The sequence below is a fragment of the Haliotis asinina genome, chromosome 3, assembly GCF_037392515.1.
Source record: "Haliotis asinina isolate JCU_RB_2024 chromosome 3, JCU_Hal_asi_v2, whole genome shotgun sequence".
Classification (NCBI taxonomy): domain Eukaryota; kingdom Metazoa; phylum Mollusca; class Gastropoda; order Lepetellida; family Haliotidae; genus Haliotis; species Haliotis asinina.
The window spans coordinates 17,635,133-17,646,082 of record NC_090282.1 but is presented as its reverse complement, the minus strand read 5'-3'; the positions used below and the strand labels follow the sequence as shown (position 1 = coordinate 17,646,082).

At 39.2% G+C, this 10,950-nt stretch overlaps 1 long non-coding RNA gene across 1 annotated transcript; it reads right to left on the bottom strand.

The window, feature by feature from the left end:
* Positions 1 to 1,766: 1,766 nt before the first annotated feature.
* Positions 1,767 to 5,624, bottom strand: LOC137279276 (uncharacterized). The gene is made up of 3 exons (XR_010956681.1): positions 5,502 to 5,624; positions 2,503 to 2,667; positions 1,767 to 1,845 (listed from the first exon to the last, which is right to left on the bottom strand). It is a non-coding gene; the product is annotated as an uncharacterized lncRNA (long non-coding RNA).
* Between the last annotated feature and the right edge of the window lie 5,326 nt (positions 5,625 to 10,950).

Here is a 10,950-nt window from a genome sequence, read left to right as displayed (position 1 = left end):
TTTCACTGACAAGGATTGTTTTAGATCCTTTAGTTTCCACGTGGGAAACTTGCAGAAAATATATGGTTCCTTGTCAGTTGTTCAGACGTAACTCGCATGTGATTGTAGTCAGTAGCTAATCGCCATACCGCTTTGGCAGCTACCTGAGGCGTTTACGTCTAATTCACGTTGGTCTTTTCAGGATATCGATGTTGGTCTAAAATAGACTCTACACAATGTGGTTGACTGTCTAATGATAGACGTGACAGGATATGGTTGACTGTCAATTATGGACGCTACAGGATATGGTTGACTGTCAATTATGGACGTTACGGGACATGTCGACCCTAGATAAAGAAGGTTACATGATAAAGTTAACAGTTTCGCATTGACGATACAGGATATAGCTGACGTTACAGGAGGTAGCTAACAATCTAGAATAGACATTACAGAATGTGGTTGGCTGCCTATTATGGACGTTACGGAATTTAGCTGACTGTCTATCAGGGATGTTACCGGATATACATGATATAATTGACTGTCGAGTATTTCTTCACGTTACGTGGCATAGTTATGGCGTGAATGTCCGATGAGCTCGCCGTTAACGTCTTAAAGTGTAAGTCACTTACTAGTATTCGTGGTATGTATCAAGTCAAAACATTGACTACAGACTGGCCTCGTTTCCTGTTTACTGGGTTTCGTCCTATTGCGCAGCTGCGTTCGATAACCTGTCCAGAATGTTTAGCCTGGTATGTTGCAACACTACGCCCCTTCTAATTCTTACAAAACACGTTGTACAGCATGGTATGTTTACAGCTAGCTCTGACAAACGGAAACCTGTCGCTAGAAAACTTTGGCGGTACGGAACTGATTTAATATCAATCCCATTGTGTTTTGCAGAACTACTCTGAATAAGCACAGGAAAAACATAACAGGTTTAACCGGTAAGCCACAAGGTACGGGGTTCGAGACCCGTGCACATCCGGCTTAGCACTGGTCTTCAGCAATGCATGCTTGTTGTAAGTGCTGACTTACAAACTCACTCACTTGCTTGCTGCGTGTCAGTCACTAGACGTCTGGTCCAGACTCGATTATTAACACAGCACCGTAATATATAGTTCAGACAGAGCATTGTGAATCTCGGTGTTAAATGGCAAACAAATCTGTTGTTCTACCCAGTACATTATATCTTTATCCTGTGGTGTTTCATATTCGAGTTTCTAATGTATTGTATATGTCTTGGACAATATTACCATAAGGGGGACATAAAGAGCTTTGAAAGTCGAGGTGGGGTTAAGGTTAAGACTGCCAGTGGACACATCGGCATTGACGTTTCAATACCAGCAGTATACTCCACTCATATAATATATTTGTAAGTATTGTAACACTGTACGTAACAACATACTTTCAAAGAGTTTACATATATCCAGTAAAATGTTATTTGTTTAATAACAACTATATATCACATTAAATAGTATTTGATAAAATAGGTTTGGTTGAAAGAAAACATAACAAAATGCTATGGCTTCGTAAAAGTAGACTAAATGGAGAAGTGTGACGTCACGTCACTGTATATTTCAGACGTGATGGTTACACACTCTTTAACCTCATATACTGATTAGTGACCATAGTGACACGTGTTTCCTCACAGAGGAGTAGTGCCGTTACAGCATGTGTTCATCACGTGATCCTGAAGATGATACCCAGCTTCTAGATAACCCCCACGCAAAATATACTATCTTGTTCAAATTATGCTCATCCTTGAAATAGATAATAAAACTCAAACAAATTGTGCCAAATATTTATTTAAGTATTTGCTTCATGTGAAGACATCCCAAAACATGTGCGGGAGACCCTCCCTAAGCACTGAAATAACAAAACATAAAACCGAATAACAAACAGTTCGTGAGTATCCCTTTCCCGTCCACTTGACTTACGGGGAACTAGATATAACGGTACGTGTGAGGGATATTACGTATGTGAAGCATATAGAAGTATTATGTTTATATTGTATTATATACACTTAATGTTAACGGACTATACATACGATATACCAGTACGTACGGACGTGATGTAGGTAGTGTGATGTAGGCAGGAAAGTGCAGGTTAGTGAGTGAGTGAGTGAGTGAGTGAGTGAGTGAGGTTAGTTTTATTCCGCTTTAAGCAATATTCCAGCAATATCACGCACACCAGAAATGGGCTTCACAAACTGTAATTGAAGATTCGAACCTGGATGTTCGGCATTAAGAATGAACGCTTTAAACACCAGGCTACATTCACTGCCCTATGCACGGGAGAGGGGGGAGGACACGGTTAATAGAAAGCAGGGAAATGGGAAGATGGGAAGAAGGGAAACAGGGGAAGAGGGGAAACGGGGTTATTGAGGCAAACGGTAGTGAGATCGGTGGGTGGGGTTTAAGAGTAGGTGAGTTTGGGCAACGTCAGGGCAGGGAACACCACACATGGACTTCGGTTAAGGGAGAGTGACACAAAGGGTGTACAGAAAGCGTGGCCGAAAGTTACCAGAAGTTGTCCAAAATGAAACTCAATTTGGGCAGACACAGACGTCCTTGTGATGGTCACAATGGGCTCCATGAGCGCAGGAAGCACACTCAGCAACGCAGAACTCGTGTCCACCATGTTCCTCGTTCTTACAGGAACCCGCACACTGCTGGCCACTCACCTCGCCTAGTTAACATTCAACGAAGGCGTTCAAGGAGACTTTTTAGAATAGAATACAGATCCACATACTCAGACCACCAGGCAAACAGACCCTTACACGAATACGGGAACATATTTCTCTCATATGAATAAATGTGAATGTCCAGTTGAGAAATGGATTCAACATACTAAAACAATCATACATGTATTTGATTGTTTCTGTCGGATAGTGTTAAGTTAAGGACTTTCCTATGTGAAAACCTAATAGCAGTCAGTCTCAAATGCTGTCGGACTGCTTACAACCCCTGCTATTCTGAAAGTGAAACTTATTTTCATGTGAAATCAACAGTATTCAATATTCAAATGTAGTAGAAACTTATGGTAAATTCCACAAATATTAGAGAAAATATTTGAAACTGACTGTTCCTTTACTGTTGGTTTTACTTTTCGTGCTGTCAGTTAAAGACATTGCCGTCAGTGATTCTCTTCTAGATAATATTTCAAAGACAAGTCAACCTTGTAAACCAGTACATAACATTTACCATTTACAAACACGTAAAGTAAATTTAGTTGTATGCTATGCAGAGAACAACATTGTCTCCAAACAAATGTCAACTGATCATCAAAGAGAATCGACAGAACGGACTGACCAATTTTGTTTTTAGCCATTAGAACGATTTTTTAAGGATATAATCACACGTTACGACCACAATAAGATAAGTCTCATACAAATGGATGCTGGCCCTAACCCCCTTAAATGGATAGCATAATCACCAAAACAGAGCAATGTGGCCCTAATCCTGAAATGTAACATAACTTACGTTTTGTAATTACGTTTAGTAGACGTTCAGAAATTCCTTGTAAGCGAAAATGTGCACACCCTGTGCAATCACGTGTTGGAAGCATGGGTCATTTCTGCAAGTCATTCGAATGAGAACATTGACGGACGGGAGTTTCCTGGAGAGGAATACGTGTTTTTCAATGGTAAGGATGACCGCACTGTACTGTTTTGCCACATGATGTACAGTGTTTCTATGTTACATCTTTGTAACTGTATTGGAATGAGCTATTGGGGACATTAAGTTTTATTAAGTTAAGTGCAACTCGCTGCTCACAGTATTTTTTCTCTCAGGGGCTGATAACTCTAAGTTGGTAACGTTATGAGCGGAAGTTGAGGGTGGAGGAAGCCATGCGATCTGTCGCGTGAAGTGGTAAATTCGAAGGTTTGTTTTGCACAAAAGGGCAGGTTAAAGTCTGTATTCGCCAGGAACGTTTCACCTAGCGTTTCTATTACTCACAAGGTTTATGCTTCACTTTCAACGCAGGATACAGACAAATATAACGAAAACCATTCTCTACCTTCTATGCATGGCCCTGTAACGTAGATTACAAAAATTATAAAGTAAATTACTTGTCAGTGCCTATATTCTAACCGTTTCTACATATATCACTGGTACATATAATGAGCGCAATATTAAAATAAATGGTCTCCTATAACGTTACAAAGCAGTTAACATGTGATTGGATGGGATGAGTGTTAATTTAAATATGTAAAATAAAACAGTGTTTGATTATATGTTCATGTAGATCTCTATATAATTCTTGCAAACGTGCACACCTAGTATGATGACAAAGGATAATATGTTAAATGAAAATTCATATAGTGTAATTTGAATTGTTGTCAACTATTGCAGATATTATGACTAAATCTCAAGCAGAGAGGCAGAGAGAGAGAGAGAGTACAGAGAAGTGAAAAAGTTAGAACTGGGAAACAAATGGTTAAAAAGTATGATAAGCCAATCAGTACTCTGTCTACAGCTGAAAAAGAAAAACGTAGGAAGAGAAACATAAGAAATATAAGAAAAATATAGAGAAAGAGCAAAAGCTATTTTTGCTACTGTGAACCAGAATGAAGCAACGGCGGAAGTTGTTTCACATGAGCCTGTAGTGACGGCAGTGTCTGATGTCAATGTTGTGACCAGTACAAGACACGAACTAGTGATTGTAAAGCTACCCCCCTTTTAGGAAGGCGAAGACAGGGTCACCAAGAACAAGAAAGCGGATCAGCAGAGCAGGTGTCTAAAGACCAAAAAAACATTAGTCTTTGTTCTGTTGTGCTCCTTGCTAGTTATGGTATCATTAATGTCCATTATTAGAGGTAATGATCATCTCAGAGATATTTTGATCAGAGCCTCCGTGTCTAGTGTTCATGTTGTTGGTTTCATTAAATTTTTATCAACTTGGATGAAAAGGGAAAAAGCAAATTCAGATCTCCGCTTTGTCTCTTTAGTGGTGGAGTTTTCATCCTGCATCGATAATGGTCTACAGTGTGGCTATCTATCTATTGCTGACAGTGACAATTCAAGCTGACACCACTGACTTACTGGTATTTGATCTCACCAAATTGATTAATCCTTTATATCAGTCCAATCATCACATGTATTACATTTTAACAAACGGACAGTAACGTTGATACCAAGGCACAATAAATACAAACTGGTACTACAGATACATTGTAAACAAGAATTGACAACAAACAACAACATTGACACGCATTCTACCGGAGTGGTTATTCACCGCTACATTCTAATGTCACTTCGGTCGCACGTACGTATACATATACGCACGCACGCACGCACGCACGCACGCACGCACGCACGCATGCATGCATGCATGCAAGCACGCACACACTATCGCGACAGACACGTGCACAGACGGATTAAAATTCCAAGCTGCTTAAAACCTCGTTACACCGAGTGGACTCATTTGATCACATTTCTCAGAGCTGGAAACCTGTGTTGAGGGTAGAATGACACTACCCAAAATGAACTCATTTGATCAGTTTTCTCTGATCAGCTTACCTGTGTTGAGAGTGAAGACTGTAATGACCAGGAGAAGAGCGACATACTTCATGTTGTTTGTTAGTGGGTATAGCGTTCTGCACAATAAACGGGCCTTATATAGTTGACGTGACGTGTAGGAATGCGGTGGCAGCGAAATAATCAGAAGCTGCATGACGTAAGGATGCATGCATTCTATTATTAGAGATAAGGGAGTGCTGGATGCGAGACGAGATAACTATTAAAATTATAAAAGTTTTACATCAATGTTTCCTACTATCTGCATTTTATAAATTTGGATTTTATACGTACAAGTATGAAAATCCCCACATTATTTATCATTTTGGACTGACTAAGTTAGTCATGCTTCAGAAAATTCATTTTGAGAGAAGTTTGATCCCCGGTACTAGAACAAGCCATGTGTTGTTATCTCAATGCTTAGTCTCCCTACCACAACGACAGTGAGATAGCCTAGCGGTTAAAGCGTTGGCTACTCACGCCGAGACCCGGGTTCACTTCCTTACATGGGTACAATGTGTGAAACCCATTTTCTGGTGTCCCCCACCGTGAGATTGCTGGAATATTGCTAAAAGCAACGTCAAATAAACTCACTCACTCACTCTACCACAATATGTTACAGGATATTTGCATTCGACCCACATACTCCGCACAACTTTCACAGACTCCCATTCTGCTACCATGAAGCTGAATCACGTGAATCATATTAAAACGTTTACCCCCAACATAACAAACTATCACCGAACACTATAAACATACTATAGTCCACGAAACTATTTTGCACTTTGCATTGGCACTAAGCAGTCCCTTTGGTCTGGTATACTTTGGCACAGTTCGTGAACGTAAACATATTGCCGCTCCCTGACCACAACTCTCAGACAGACTCCTGTTCCCAGATCACGATACCTTATCTCGTCGCACATATGTTCGAAACACTTAAAGTAATACACTATCTCCTCGTTGCTTGTGTTTTAGTAAATTTTGTTTTATTTCGAAATCCTCTCCCATGAGAGAGGGACTCAGCAAAACATGGGGGGACAGCATGAACATCGACTCACTGTAGATGACACAGTTGATAGGGACAATCTGCCAGGTCACACACTGCATCTGTCCTATCATCCCTAGCGTCTAGGCGTTGTACAAGGTCCCTTATATTGACTGTCGGAATCGTGGCAGTGACCACTGAAGCCACCTGGGAGCGTCACAGTGCTGAATCTCTTTGCTGCACAAGATCATCATAGGACCATAATCTTGAATTTCAAGTACGTTGCTAATTAAAATCAATGGGAATATGGATGGATTGGGGCCCGGTGGTGACTGTCTAAGGCGCCAGGCTAGTAATTCAGCGAGCTTGGAGGTTCTCGGATCGAACTCACCTGTGGCCGTGTGTAAAAACCTTGGTGCCTACTTTGTGTGCAGACTCTTTTCGTATTGTCACACCCCTAGTGCACAATACACAACCCTGCTCTCTTGGAAGAACCCACGAATCCGTTGGTAGATGACCAGATGGTGGCCACATGAACATGTACAAACAGCTAGTTGCGTATACAGCAAGGTGAACTTGGACAAAGTACTGTTACTATGTGCCTCAGTCCACCCAGCTGTAAATGGGTACCTCGTATGGACGGTAAAGATACATTAACTCGGTGCGCCTAGTAGGCAGCAAGAGCTGTATGCCCCCACGGAGCTGAGCTGGACATCCGCGCTGTACAAATGTTAGTGTGTATGTACAACGTGAAATGACAGCCAACCAACACATTTCACCGAAAGCGCCCGAATGTTCATATGGGGTGTGAGGCGAGTAAATAACCTCCTACCGAAGGGTCCCGTTTATTATTAAAATTATTATCATTTATTATCATAAATAGTACCCCGAATGTAATCACATTGCGACATCTATTGTTGAAGCCGCCATATTGTATATTTTTTCTCATCGAGGGAATGAATACATAAGCGAAATCAAGGCCGATTTGACCAGCATTCCAGCGAAATCAAAACGTGTCAGCTCAAAGCAATGCATGTATCCAACATATGCCCCTTACGCCAGTGATCTGCAATGAAATGTGCAAATATTGCCGCCACCGCTGTATCCAATCGTTAACACTGTACCAACGCTACCTAAGTTCCTACTGTGGGGATTGGCTCAGCATCTGTCAAAATGTTGTAGCGACTGATAGAACGACCTTCGAAATTCCAGATGATTCCAAAATGTCATGATTAGTGCAATGCAGTGCTGTTTGCGATGTTTGACAGCTTATATTTCTCAATCAGTTCTCAGTTATAAGTGTTTAAAGTGTGCTTCCTACTGAACCTTAATAGAATTGACAGAACATAGAAACAATGTGAAAATGTTTGTCTTGGTGAGTGAGTTAGTTTTGTATATAAGTATGTAGAAATAATATGTTGATAAAATATTACATATACTAAATGTTAAGGTCCCAACTGATTCAAGGTTCATCGGAGACTTTTAGAATTATCTGTACTGGTTACATGAAAACTTGATATCAGTGATAATTAATATGCTATTTTTGAAATTCAATACTCGTTGTTACTATTACAATTCTAATGTTATTATTTACTCGTTCCATACAATATTTATCTGATCTTCACATTTCAAAACATACAGCAAATAACGCCCTGAATTGCGATTTTGTATCGTGTCAAAAATGGCGACATACACGATGAAGACTATTTTGAAAGGCAAGTTTAAGCACTTTAGCTTGGTCTGAGATAATAGTGGATGGTATCAAGAAACAGGGAATTTTCAGCAGAATTCAAAACTGAGTACGTGGAATATTTAGAATTTTACTGGATTTCAAAGAGAGGGTTGAAGAGGAAGGACATATATGTCCCTGTGGCATTCAGGGGGGACACTGACTATACATATGATGTACCAGTACCTACAGACATAGAGTGTGATGTAGTTAAACTGCTGTTTAGTGAGTAAGTGATTTAGTGAGTGGGATTAGTTTATACCACTTGTTACAATATTCCAGCACTGTAAACCAAAAGTCACTGTGTTCTGTAATCTGATTGGCTGAAAAACATGATCAAATGGTATTTGATTCCCGGAAACTGCAAGACTATTCTCTGCGTATTGACACGTAGAAACATCGCAAACAATGGGTGATCTTTTTGTTGCGAGGGGCGATAACTCTCCTTTTAAAATTATGCAAGCGACGGTCCAACTTCTCGCTTCCGGTATGGTTCCCGACTCAATATGCGTTGCGACAATTCGCTACATGTAAAGACAGAACCCAGCTTACGTGTTGCCGTGTTCACATTCACTGAAAAAAACTGTCGTTTACGACGAAAACTCATTAACTGGCACATGTTTTGGTTTGATGTTTAGTTTAGAAAAGCATCGTTTGTTTAATTTTCAAGTATAATGTGAATTGACACGATAAAGATAAAAAGGGAAAACGCAATGAAAAACGGTATATTGCCACGGCATTTTCTACGACAGTACACGAGGCAGTGCAAGTCTTGGGTGTCGTAGCATCTGCGAAAATTCTTTTTATATGTTATCAGCACCTATGTTTTTGCCGCATTAAAAGCTTGCATACAGGTACCATACAACCACCAATCTCAATGTGAAAACTTGGAGATACTCTGACCAACGAGTATCCCCTGGAAGGGCATTATCGCCAGTTTGTGATTATTACACATTCCTGACAATTGAAGAAATTCTGCATAGAATGTAACAGTTAGTTAGAAATATATTAATTATGTTTTGAGCAGCAGTTCCTCACTCGTGGGAATCCATTTTGGTTCTAAATTCTGACACTACTCTATATTTTTATGTATACTTATAAAAGTGCTAGACACCTGTTATCTAAGCAGTTAGTTGCATCAGAAACACCAGTTATCATAGTTTGCAATAAAATATTTACCCCTTGTGAAATACGTCCATCAGTCAGTGTTGTGAGTCATTTCATATATGTGAATTTATTGATTTATTTCTTACAAACATTTAAGACAACTTGAAGCTCTTAATGAGTGACTTTACGCCGCACTCAGCAATATTACAGCTATATGGCGGCGGCCTGTAAATAATCGAGTCTGAACCAGACAATCCAGTGATCAACAACATGAGCATCGATCTGCGCAAATGGGAACCGATGACATGCGTCAACCAAGTCAGCGAGCCTGACCACCCGATCCGGTTAGTCGCCTCTTACGACAAGCTGAGTCGCCTTTTATGGCAAGCATGGGTTGCTGAAGGCCTATTCTACCCCAGGACCTTCATGGGTCTGAAGCTCTTAATATAAAGGGTCATTTACCGAGATTTGTCTCAACAAACGACATATAATTCTCACCCCCAAGAGGATGTGTATGATAGATTTATATTACAAATGTTTCTTGTTTTGATAACATAATATTGACAAACATTTCCCATCACAGACCATATATTATCTAACTTTAACTTTGTAATCCGATTTTCATTCAACAGTGCTTAAACAAAACTTTAGATGATGTAGCTTTGTTAGGAATTAACACAGAAAATGTGTTAAAAATCAGATATATGTTTTTGATGACAAAAATTCAAATGTAACCCCCCAATTCTTCTAAGGTTCATATGAAGATATGTTTATGCATTTATTTATATGTTTACATATTTAACAGATAATATGTACAATGACGGAATAAAGTCATGCATGTGTAATCATTCAAAAACTCCTATAGAATTACAACACTGAACAGTGCAGCTACAATGTAAAGCGGAAAAAGATTCTGACTTTGTTTACATATTTGTGCTAGAATTTGAAAAATCAGTTTATTGCAACAAAACATGAAGATGTTGGTCTAATAAACAAAATATGACTATTGTAATAATCTGACTATTGTAATAATCTGACTATTGTAATAATCTGACTATTGTGGAGGCAAGCTGTATGTAGACACTGCATTAAAATGTAAACCAATGACAGTGCCATTTACTATACTACAGATTAAAATTTATAAACAATATGAACACATGTATGTTTTTAGTTATGTAATGAAAAATAAGAATTCGGAAAGTGGCCTTGAATATGTACTTATCCTAGTAGTAGTGTTGTTTCCTCTGTGCCTGAAATATTACATTTAATGAATGCATACTGTAATATTATTCCCTTTCATTAAAAATTAGGAAAAAACAAAACGTTTTAATCCATACCCTTAATTCGGGATAATGTTTAATGCAGTAGAAATTGGCAATGCGTTTATGCATTATTTGTCCATACAGTGATTTTATATTTAAAGCATCACAAACCGTTACAGACATAAAAAGTGTATTTATTGTCATGCCCATGTTTATCGTATTTCAACATTGCATGGCCACATGTAGGTGATGATTTACATAATTCGTCCGTTACTACTATTTTACAATTACTTGACCATTGTTTCTCACCTCTCTCTCTACCTGCTAAATGTTTGTGTTGTCAAATATCTCAATACCATCTTGTATGAC